The following is a 12,519-nucleotide window of genomic DNA, read 5'->3' on the forward strand; positions in this document are numbered from 1 at the left end:
TAAACATATATAAACTCTCATCACATCATTAACGAGTGCCTGGAAAACCCCTGGCGAGTTGGAGAGCCCAAACGGCATCACCAAATATTCAAAGTGCCCTCTAGGGGTGTTAAAGGCGGTTTTCCATTCATCCCCCCTTCCTGATGCGGACCAAATGATAAGCGTTACGTGAATCCAATTTTGTGAATACGGATGCTCCCTGTAACCTCTCGAAAGCTTAAGACATCAATGGTAACGGATAGGTGTTCTTTATCATGATGTTTTTCAGCTCTCGGTAGTCAATACAAGGTTGCAAAGAATCATCCTTCTTACCCACAAAAAAGAATCCTGCCCCCGCTGGAGAAGATGAAGGGCGGATGAACCTCGATGCCAAGGAATCAGAAATGTATTTCTCCATGGCCTCCCTCTCCGGAATAGAAAGAGAGTAAAGCTTGCCTTTAGGCAGAGACTTACCTGGCACTCCTTCAGGTCCAAGTACTCTGCGTGCACGTTTGATAACACCATGGTCTCTTTCTGAAAGACAGAAACAGGCACGACAGGACAAGCAGAAACCAGACAAGACTCATGACAACTTTCACTCCACAAGGTGACTGCGTTGGAACCCCAATCCACTCGTGGATTATGTTTGATTAACCAGGGGTGACCTAACACAATGGGAGCTACAGGGGAGTCCATGAGGTAAAAGGATATGGTTTCACTGTGGTTGCCTGAGGTGAGCAGAGTTATGGGTTCAGTGTAGTGGGTGACGTGTGGCAGTTCCTGGCCATTGAGTGTGGTGACATGGATGGGATGAGACACAGGAAGGACAGGAAGGTTTAAGTGACGTGCAAGGAGAGAGTCAATGAAATTACCTTCGGCCCCAGAGTCCAGAAGGGTGTGACAGTCGTGAGTGTGAATCTCCCACCGCAGTTTCACCGGAAGGAGAGTCGATGATCCCACCCGATAGTAGCCTCAAACTTACTACCGGGCTGGCTCTTTTTTACCGGGCATGAATGGATGGAATGCTCCGAGCCACAGCAATATAAACATAGTCCTTGGGACTTCCGCCACTCTCTCCCCCTCCGGGAAAGCTGAGCTCTACCAACCTGCACGGGTTCGTGATCGTAGATGGGACCGACCATATTCTCTTGACTCGAGCAGCCCCTTTCTAGAGAGACGTAATGGCGTGTAGGACTGACTTGTCTACCCAGGCGGTTAATCCGAGCGTCCACCCAGAGTACCAGGTCGATTAGGCTGTTGAGTGTTGGGGGCAGCTCGAGGAGGTAGATTTCCTTCTGAACACGGTCGGCCAGCCCATGCAGGAATCGATCCCACTGCGCCGCCTCGTTCCACTGGCACGTGGCCACCAGTGTGCGGAACTGAATGGAATAGTCCGCCACTGATGATTTTCGTTGTTTAAGGTTCAAGAGCTGGTGAGCGGCCTCCCTGCGGGCCGTGGCTCAATCGAAGACCCGTTTCATCTCTTCGGAGAGGGAGTGGAACGAGGCGCAACACGGATGTTGATTCTCATACACCGCCGTCCCCCATAAGGCGCCCTGCCAGAGAGTAGGGTAAGAGCAAACGCAACCTTGGACTCCTCTGTCGCGAAGGTGCGGGGCTGCAATGCAAAATGCATGGAACGTTTGTTAAGGAAAGTCTTGCAAAAGTTTGGCTCACAGGAGTAACTCTCTGGTGGCGGAAGTCACGGCTCTGGCCAAAAGTGGTCCTGGGAGGTCTCCCGGGGGACGAGCGGTGCAGGCGGTGCGGTGGGCGCAGTGGGAGAGGTGAGTTTATGAATCTGCTGGGTGAGCTCGGACACCTGTGTCACCAGCGCTTGGATCGCGGGGTTCCGGGGAAACACGGACATCCAATGCAGAAACATACAAGAAAGCAAAGCACAGGTCACAAACATGAAACAACGCTCTCATGAACACAAGACGCTTGACAAGCCAATATATAGGGATGAGTAATGAGTGACAGCTGTTGCTGATGATAATTAACGGAGATGCCCACAAACTAATCAGTGCTGACGTGTAACACACAGACTTCACCCACAAAGTGCAAAACCCAGATATCCTGGTTTACCAACCGTGACAACAACAAACACATGAGAACCATATGTTATGAGCTATGGCATACAGTTAGAAAAGCCGACTTGTGGTAAACATTTGGCTTATAGGTGGAAAAACACAGGAATCCTGAAATCAAGTGCGGCAAACATCCCACACCTCAGGTTGCTATGCATCTTCCCTTATTGGTGGAGAGACTACGGCGCAAATTTGACTGAGTGAGCAGTGAGTCGCTGGCAGCAGGCGGCATTTCTGCTTTCCTCACGATTGTGTACGTTAAGGTAAGTGATGTTTTGGCACTTTAAAGTCATATAATTGAAATATGCAGCATTAAAGGGATACTCCACCGTGTTTTCATATTAAACTATGTTTTTCCCTTAACTAAGACGAGTTGATACATACCTCTCTCGTCTCAGCGCGTGCACTCAATCGCTTTGGCTCGTGGTGACACTTTGAAAGCACTTAGCTTAGCCCATTCATTCAATATGGGCCAAGCAGTGAAGCTACCAAACACCTCCACGTTTTCCCTATTTAAATACAGTTACTCGCGTAGTTACTTCGTCTTGGCGCAGTAATATCTTCACTCGTGAAAAATCCTCTCACCGGCCTCCGCTCCCTCTAGTGAAGATATTACTGCGCCAAGACGAAGTGCTTACAAGCACTTGCCATGGTATTCCGCCACACAATATAGTTATCCATTTTACACGCTTAGAAAAGTGCAACGTTTTGTTTTGTGTTACCGTCCTAGGTCGAGTTACACTACGCGAGTAACTGTATTTAAATAGGGAAAACGTGGAGGTGTTTGGTAGCTTCTCTGCTTGGCCATATTGAATGAATGGGCTCATCTAAGTGCTTTCAAAGTGTCACCACGCGCCAAAGCGATTGAGTGTATGCACTTAGACGAGAGAGGTATGTATCAACTCGTCTTAGGTAAGGGAAAAACATAGTTTAATATGAAAACACGGTGGAGTATCCCTTTAAGTGTCAATATTGCATGTTATTAAGCGTGTAGTTAATCGTTTAATTGAGCAAGGGGTCAAATTAGCTAATATTTTCCTCAGTTTAACAATAGTTTAACGTTAGGGGTCCGCTAGGTTGCCGTTTTAAATTCCGATTTGTTTGGCTATAAATCAACAGTACGTAGCGTTACACATAAAGTATGTCATGTTATATCATTCTGAATTTAGGCGACGCAGTCTGATCATATAAATAGGGTCTGATGTCATTGTTAATGTTTCGTCAAAAAACCTTAACTTTAGGCCTAACCCCAATTTGTGTAATGTTACACAATATCATTTAACTAATCATAGTAGCCTAATAATTATAGCCCAATAATAATAAAATGCCAACAAGAATTACTGCATGACATTAATACATGTGTTACAAGCACGCCAGGTTCCACCTCCACCTCATCACGACCCAATCACATCTGCACTATAAATACCACACACGCACTCAGTCAGCGTCCGGTCTCGTTCGCGACAAGGTCTTACCTGTATGCTAACTCTAAGGACTAACTCTTCCTATACTTACCTCTCTCCAGCGATCCTCCGAATATCAAAGTCTCCATCATGCGTGTGTGTGGTACACCTCCCTCCTCTGACGTCTTCACCCAGCTATCACGTACCCATTCATCACTCTACCCTCTACATCTCGGATTTCATTCAACACTACCCGCTCCTCTGCTTGTGCCTTCAATAAAACCATCTTTCTATTACTCCTCAGCCTCCCGGGTATTCTCCAACAACATGTGAATTATTGCATCTATCTTTTTTATTTAAATCTGAAATGATATTCGATCAAGACTTTTCCCTCTTTAAAAATTAAGTTGTAACGTTAGGCTAAATTTGTTTTGTCACAATACCAAAATTATGACTTTCGACACAATACCTGATTAACATACCTTGTTAACATGACCTAATAATGAACTTTACTTCTACAGCATATTAATATTAATGTTCATTTCAACATTTACTAATACATTCAAATCAGAAATTGTACTTGTTAAAGTTATGCACTGTGAACTAACATGAACAAACAATGATCTGCTGTATTTCTATTAACTAAGAATAGATACAGTAAGAAATGTAGGCTATCACTCCTGGTTAGTTATTAATACATTAAACTCCTGTTAACAAATGAAACCTAATTGTAAAGTGTTATCTACTGTAAAAAAAAAAAAAATTGTTATTTTAACATTCTCTAACCTTTCACAAATACGAACCCCAACCTGTCATAACCTGTGGGTGCTCTGAACGAATTCTTATTTCATGATTTGAGTAATTTAATAGTTGTTTTAAATAAAATTGTATGAGCACAATATAGTTTATAGTTTATTTTATCTTTGTTATTAAAATAAGCAAAGATGCAAATAAGCAATATGACAATTACTATAATAAGAAAGATACAAATCAAATAAACAGTGCTTCAAATTTTTCATACTTTTATGTTCCCACAAGTTATAGTAGCCATGACGAAACCAAGTTAACTAAACCTGTCTCTTTACTGTACTGTACATGTTATATGATGTGCTTATAATTTATATAATTTTAAATAAAATTTGAAATTATGCCTGATATCACTATGTAGCCTGCTTTTAACCCTGCTTCCTTTTTTACAACAGATTTAGTTTTTTTCTTACAGATTTATTCGGTGAGACTTTTCCTTCAAATTATCATCATGGACATTGCAAGTAAATGTAAACAAAATAACCTTAGAAGGAGGGCTGTTAAAAAAGTAAATTACTTATTTGACTTGCTTGGTTGCGTTCAAGATAATGAGGAAGAATTAGGCCTACACTCAGATCAATTATTAATGCCTCAGCCATGTGCTGAGTCATCATCAGAGGTGGATTCTGATGATAATCAATCTGATGATGGGAATTTAGTGAGTGACAATTTGGTTGCTTCACTGGCAGGCTGGGCTGTAAATTTTGGAATCTCTCTGATTGCTTTGTCTGCCCTTTTGGCTATACTTAGGGTGCATCTCCCTTTCCTTCCTAAAGATGGTAGAACTCTGCTTAGAACAAAAACCTCGTACAAGACTGAAATGATAGCTGGTGGAGATTTTCATTAATTCGATATATTAAATTCACTAAAGACAGCATTTGAAAACATGTGGTCCAAAGTTCCTGACCAACACATTTTTAGACTGCAGTTAAACTTTGATGGCATTCCACTGTTTAATAGCAACTCTGTACAGTTTTGGCCAATACTTGGTATTCTTCAAGACTGTAAAGTAATTCGTAATCAGACTGTTCTGTGGTAGCTCTAAACCAAAATCTTTGAACGAATATTTGAAAGATCTTGTAAGTGAATTGAAAAACTGAGCTGTGGGTTTGGCATTAAAGGCAAATGATTATTTTTAGTTCTGTTGTATGTGATACACCTGCTAGGGCTTTTATCAAAGCCATCAAGAGTCACACTGGCCACTCTGCCTGTGGTTTGTATCTCAAAAAACCGAATGACCCACTTAGGACAAACCTCTCTTTCCGGAAGATAATAGATGAAGACCATCATGTTGCCAAGTCTCCTCTAATAGAAACAAACATTGACATGGTTGGTGGTTTTCCTCATGACTACATGCATCTGGTTTGTCTTGGGATGATGCGGAGGCTTTTAGATCTTTGGCTGAGTTCAGGTCCACTCCGTGTTCGATTATCTTCCCAGCTGAGTCAAGTAAATTCAGATTCTCTTGTAGGGTTGAGATTTTGCATACCTTCTGATTTTGCACGTAAACCAAGACCACTAACACATAGACTGAGGTGGAAAGCTACCGAACTTAGGCAGTTCTTGTTATACACTGGTCCAGTGGTCCTTTGTAATGTCCTGGCCCCACCAGTGTACAGCCATTTTATGCTTTTGTCAGTTTCTGTTTAAATTCTTCTCAGTCAGAAATTTTGCTTTCTGTTAAATGACTTTGCTCGTACATGTCTAGTGTCTTTTGTTGAACATTTTGGCGTGTTATATGGTCAGGAATTTCTTTGTTACAATGTGCATGGATTAGTGCACCTCTGTGAGGATGTGAAGCAGCATGGTAATTTAGATGAATTTTCTGCTTTTCCTTTTGAACATTTCTTGGGCACTCTTAAAAAGCTTGTCAGAAGACCTAGCAATCCTTTAGCCCAAGTCATTCGCAGGCTATCCAAAATAAATGCTCATAGCAATGCACGTGATGAGACTATCAATAGGACCCTTAGACTTGAACACAACAATGGACCTGTACATTTGATATTTTCAAAAGCAGTTAACCAGTTTCAAGAGGCTTTCCTTGGTGGTTTAGTCATTAAAATAACTGAAGGAGACAATTGTGTGAAAATACAGAATAGTATTGCCACTGTTGTTAACATAATTTTGAGGAAAAGTATTTTTTGTGTACAAAGAGTATAAACATAGAAGCTCTTCATTCGACTATCCAATGAATTCAAGTGATTTGGGAATTTTTGTTGTGAGGGAACTCTCTGAAGATGTGCACATCTCAGAGTTTGATGGCAGTATTGAGAAGTATGTTAGGTTACCTCTTAGAGAAAATTTTGTTGTTTTTCCATTACTACATTCTGCACAAATTCATGAAACAGAAAATTAAATATGGGATGTGTGGCGATAAACCAGTACAAAAGTCTCAGTTGGTAAGTATTTATCTAATTGTTGTTTTTGTTACTTAGGCATTATCAGTCAAGCAAGCTATATGTTTTTATGCTTTGTATATCTTTCAGGAGTTTTTAACTGTTCTGACAGGCGGTTGTTGAAAATAAGAACGTGTTCTTTAAAGAATATTTCCCTTAAAAAAAAAAATTCTGTTATTACTTAAGGGTCTTTTAGGGAAGTCGTGGCCTAATGGTTAGAGAGTCGGACTCCCAATCGAAAGGTTGTGAATTCGAGTCCCGGGCCGGCAGGAATTGTGGGTGGGGGGAGTGCATGTACAGTTCTCTCTCCACCCTCAATACCACGACTTAGGTGCCCTTGAGCAAGGCATCGAACCCCCAACTGCTCCCCGGGCGCCGCAGCATAAATGGCTGCCCACTGCTCCAGGTGTGTGCTCACAGTGTGTGTGCATTTCGGATGGGTTAAATGCAGAGCACAAATTCTGAGTATGGGTCACCATACTTGGCTGAATGTCACTTCACTCACTTTTTTTTTTCACACAAGACGCAGTATGCGCGGCGCTGGACCCTGGGCTCAGCGGTGCCCTTCAGATACAATGCGATTTACGCTGCGCTATGCCAAGAGCAAAGTAGGTGGAGTTTTCCAAACTGCCCGTGCAATATTTTCAGTTTTGAGACTCATGTTCTTTCTTTTTTTTTTGTTCAAAAATAGGCATGTTCCATATCGTTTCTTTTTTGGAAACAAATGAGGTGGAAGTGGTGCCCAGCGGTTGGGTAGATGGTGACCAATGTGTCTGGCCACGCCTAAGAGGGGAGAGCCTCACAAAGGCTGTGAAACTTGCAATGAAACCCAAGAAAGAGTGGAAAATCTTTAAAGTAAAGCTTCTCTACACAACAGGTATTTCTTTCGTGTTTAACCCCAATAAATATATGCGATACATAATATTTAATGTCTCACTATAAGTTTTGCGCTTTATCAACCAAATTAAGAAAAACAGATTTTTATTGCAGAAGAAAAATAATTGATAGTGTTTAGAATATCTGTGGATTCTATCAACTTTTCTATTTTTATTCAATGTTATAAAATGTATAAATGTTTTATAAATTATGCTCATGTTAATTCTGTTTATGTCCCTTTCACACAGTAAGCCCGGTAAATTACTGTAAAATTAGCAGTACAACTTTTTAACTAAACACAGAAAAGTGCTGTTCAAACACGCAATGACGTTCTGTCTTTTTACCAGTATGATACCATTCACACATCAGTACCAGAATACTAGTAGCCTCTGATGTTAGTTCACCAAAAAAATTTAAATTATTTCATTGACTCCATAATGTCGTTCTGAACCCGTAAGAATTTTTGGAACACAAATGAGGATATTTTAGATGAAATCTGAGAGGTTTCTGAACCATCCATATGCAGTGATGTCATTGCAACTTTCAGTACCCAGAAAGGTAGTAAAGAATTTGTTAAAATAGTCCATGTGACTACAGTGGTTCACCTTTAATGTTATGAAGCGAGGAGAATACTTTTTGTGTGCAATTTTGGGATTATTGACAGCAGTCTACAGGTGGTCAGAAACCTCTCGGATTTTTATCATAAATATCTTAATTTGTGATGAAAGATGAACAAAGGTCTAGTGGTGTGTTCACAACGAAAGCAAATTTTATTATTTTTATTACATACAAAGTCAATGCAAAGACGCGAATAGACGCATCATTCAAAAAATTACGCGAATTGGGTGACGTGTTTGCCGCGAATGTCTTCCGCACAAGTTGAAAAATTTGATCTCGAGTGTAAGATTCGCTTTGACGCTTTGTTGCGCCAGCCAATCAACGAAGAGCTAATTTATACATCCGGTGTATCACTGTTGTCGAAATGTATGCCAGAAAGAAATTGTGTGTTTGAGCCTATTTGACGCTCTATTCGCGTTCGGTGTGAACACACCATTACAGGTTTGGAACGACATAACAGTCACAAATTAATGGCAGAATTTTAATTTGTGGGTGGACTATCCCTTTAAACACTGAACCGCTTTTTTTCATCCACCTGGATGAGAAGTGCTTTAGTATCATCCATCCAAGTTGACAACATTATTTTAATGTTAACGTTAATTTACCAGTAAAGAATGCATGTGTGAAAGGGACTATTTAGGCTATGTGGTTGTCATTTAGTCTTACATGTGTTTTAGACAACTATGATGATGCCAGGAAAAAGCTCCCTGAAGCAGAACTCTTCTCTGACATTCAATCTGATCAGAGAGTGGGGCTAAAAACCTAGACGAATTATGTAAGCAAACATCTCTTTTCCAACATGAGTTTTTTATTCTGTTATGAGTTTAATTTTATTGTTTTTATTATTGTTTTTCAAACTTTTTAAATAGAAAATATCTCTTTCCGTGTGTGGCAGTAGTAACCTTGTGTCAATGTCTATTTTTCTATGAAAGGAAGAGCTTTAGACTTCAAAACTTTTGAGTGACAGTGATGATGATGATAATGACGGGCAAAATTTTAAAGGCCTGGAACCACCGCCGCGTATTAAGCCACCAGCATTTCAAACATTTAGTCAGTCAACTCAAAGCCCCTCTTCAGCAAGACAGCAGCCACCAGCAAGTGACCAATTTCTTTTCTACCAACCAGCTAGTCAGCCACCAGCAAGTGACCAATCCCCGTTCTACAAGCCAGCTAGTCAGCCACCAGCAAGTGACCAATCCCTGTTCTACAAGCCAGCTAGTCAAAATCACCAACCACCTCTCTACCAGCCAGCAAGTCAGCCACCAGCAAGTGACCAATTCCCATTCTACCAGCCAGCTAGTCAGCCACCAGCAAGTGACCAATTTCTTTTCTACCAACCAGCTAGTCAGCCACCAGCAAGTGACCAATCCCCGTTCTACAAGCCAGCTAGTCAGCCACCAGCAAGTGACCAATCCCTGTTCTACAAGCCAGCTAGTCAAAATCACCAACCACCTCTCTACCTGTCAGCTAGTCAGCCACCAGCAAGTGACCAATTTCTTTTCTACCAACAAGCTAGTCAGCCACCAGCATGGAGCCAACCACCTCTCCAACAGCTAGCTAGTCAGCCACTGCTAAATCACCAACCATCTCTCTTGCAGCTAAATAGCCAGCCAAGTTTAGATTACTTGCAGCCAGCAGGCTCAGAATCTGGCATAAGGAGAAACCAACCACTACAAAGTATGTTAAACAATTGTGCAACTTTAAAAATAACACAGGTTTAATACTCTTGATTAATATCTACAATGAATGGTTGTAGAGCAGGGTTCGGCAAGTAACCAGTTGATGGCAGGCCAGCTACACGGAGTAAGCCTATGGATAGAAATTAAATACTTTTAATGAGTCTTAATCGTTTTTTCAAATTAAAACCAAAAATAAAAATGAAAAACGACCTGTTTTTCCATTATTTATTTCCTGAACTAAAATGAAAAAACGAATAACGAGGGGTTTTCTGATTGTGTGCTCGGATCAAAAATAGAAAAAATGAATTACTGGATTAGACAAATTTTAATTTTGATTTTTAATTTAACACCTTAGGCATATATCAATGAAATCATTTTAAACAGACATTTTAAACACACACGCTTGTTATCCGTTTTTTTTATTTTTGATATTAGCACAAATTTGAAATTCGGAAAACGAATCTTTATCCGTTTTTTCATTTTCGTTTTGGAAACAGATTTAAAAAAAACAAGTCGTTTTTTATTTTTCCATTTTTTGTTTCAATTAGAAAAACGAAAGAACGAATGATACAGGGATTCACTTGAACAAATACACATTGCTACAATTACTTCAAAATATTCATCTTGGCGAGTATTTACGTAAAACAATCAGTAATATCTCATTGGGACGTTTGTGATTACTGTAGTAGGTCTTAAAGTGACAGTAACCTAATTTACCTGCTGTTGTCAGTGTTGTTAATAAATAAGATTTATGCATTTTGTTTGTGATTTGTATCATGTATGACTATTGTGCATCAGACATAATACTATAATGGTAAATGTGATGTCCTAATGATAAAATATAAAAATCACAAATTTTTTCACAAATTTCTGGAAATTACCACCACAAATTAGTCATTTTGATCGCAAAAATCACCCCAAAAAATCGTGGAATCCTGGAGGGACTGAAAAGTAAGATATCTCTTTATCAATTTAATTAAAATAATAATAATTACAGGGGATGGGGTTAGCTATTCTTGTTTTCCCTCTTTTTTTTGTCATTAGCTGATCACATCCCTGGCTCACTTAAGTGACTGCATTTTTATTTATTTATAAGTTGTTGTTTTTTTTGCATAAAGTTATTTTTTATCTATTTTCAATCAATAAATCAATCAATAAAGCTGTAATCAATATTTTTGCTTGAGATTATCATACTGTCAAAGTCTCATACCAGCACATGCCTACACCTCTGTATTTAGTTCATTATCACTGTATATTTACGTTTGTCCTTGCATTCAGTACTTGGCTGTTTGTGCGTTTGTGCTTGCGTTTATTTTGTGTTAGTAAAAACACTTCTATTTGAATCTTCTTCATCGTCTTTGGACTTAAACGTGATATTTATGCTATCTGTGTTGGTGTGTTTTTACATTAAAGTGTTCATGTCTTTTTTTAAAGCAGAATACATGCAGTGTTGTAAATTCTAACCAGTTGGTGAAAAAGTATTCTAAAAATATATTCTAAAAACAAAATCTAAATTATTTGTCATAAGAAATGACGGTATTATTATGGCCCACAAACTGAAAAATACAATTTGCAATTCCTTTTGAAAATATACTGGAAATGTTTTTTTTCATACAGTGGTTGATAATTCGAATTAAAATATTAAAGGAAATAATTTATATTTATAGATTTTTTTTTTCAATTATCCTCCAGCGCTAGCTTCCAGGTTGTATTGCTGCTAACATTATTTAAATTTATCTTCATTGCAGGTGCAGTGAGGCAGAATCCCCTTACTGAAAAAGCCTCAAATAAAGACATTGAATTCAACTTCATTAAATGGTTGCACCTTGCTTGAGAACGAGAGGGGGGGGGGGGGGGCGAATGAAGAAAGGCGAGGCCAAACAAAACATTGCCGACCCTCATTAGAGACGTCCCTGCACATCAACACACATCTCAACTTACCTTTCAAGTTTCTTTAACTCTTTAAAGTTCTCTGTACAAGTTACTCTGATTTTTTTTTCTGTGATTTTTATTACTCTCAGAGTTGAACATAACATTATACATGCTTTAATTAATAGTCTAAGACTCTTTGAATGTTATTTATATTATTAATATTTATTCTTAATGTTTTCAACTGAATTCCACTTAAATTATTAAGTACTACTGAGTAGCTGTAATATTTATTCTTAAATGTATTGTTAAATGTTATATTTATTCTTAAAGCTGTAATTATTTGAACACTTGTTGAAAGTAAATTGTTTTGAGTACATTTGTTGTTGAGCGTTTCATTTACCTTTGAGTTAATAAGACTTTTACATACTGTCAGCTGCATGTGGGCCACGTAGGGGCCGTTAGATTTTAACGAAAATCAACCATCCTAAAACTGCATATAAGGCTCACATTTGGGCCATATTAAATTGTATTATTTGGCTCATGCTTGGTGGAGTTATGGCACTCCTTTGGTTCAGTTCTGGCAAAGGAGATGTGGGCCATATCTGGGCTGGCAAACACAAACTAATCTGGGCCACAGCTCAGCTGTTTATCTGGCCCACATCTTTGCCAAAGGAAATTTGCTGACTGGGATCATGTTCTAGTTCACCCCCAAAACAAAATCAAGACTTTGTTAAAAAAACATAGACTCCTTTAAAAAGTACTGAAATCACTTCTGTCTTTTTAAAAGCAGGGCTGGATTTAC

At 39.2% G+C, this 12,519-nt stretch overlaps 1 protein-coding gene across 1 annotated transcript in view; it reads left to right on the forward strand.

Moving 5' to 3' along the window:
- LOC132161485 (zinc finger protein 664-like) overlaps nt 1–12,519 on the forward strand; it is a 77,925-nt gene that overhangs the window by 37,885 nt on the left and 27,521 nt on the right. The window lies entirely within an intron of this gene.

This window comes from Carassius carassius, chromosome 1 (genome assembly GCF_963082965.1).
Source record: "Carassius carassius chromosome 1, fCarCar2.1, whole genome shotgun sequence".
In the NCBI taxonomy this organism is placed as follows: domain Eukaryota; kingdom Metazoa; phylum Chordata; class Actinopteri; order Cypriniformes; family Cyprinidae; genus Carassius; species Carassius carassius.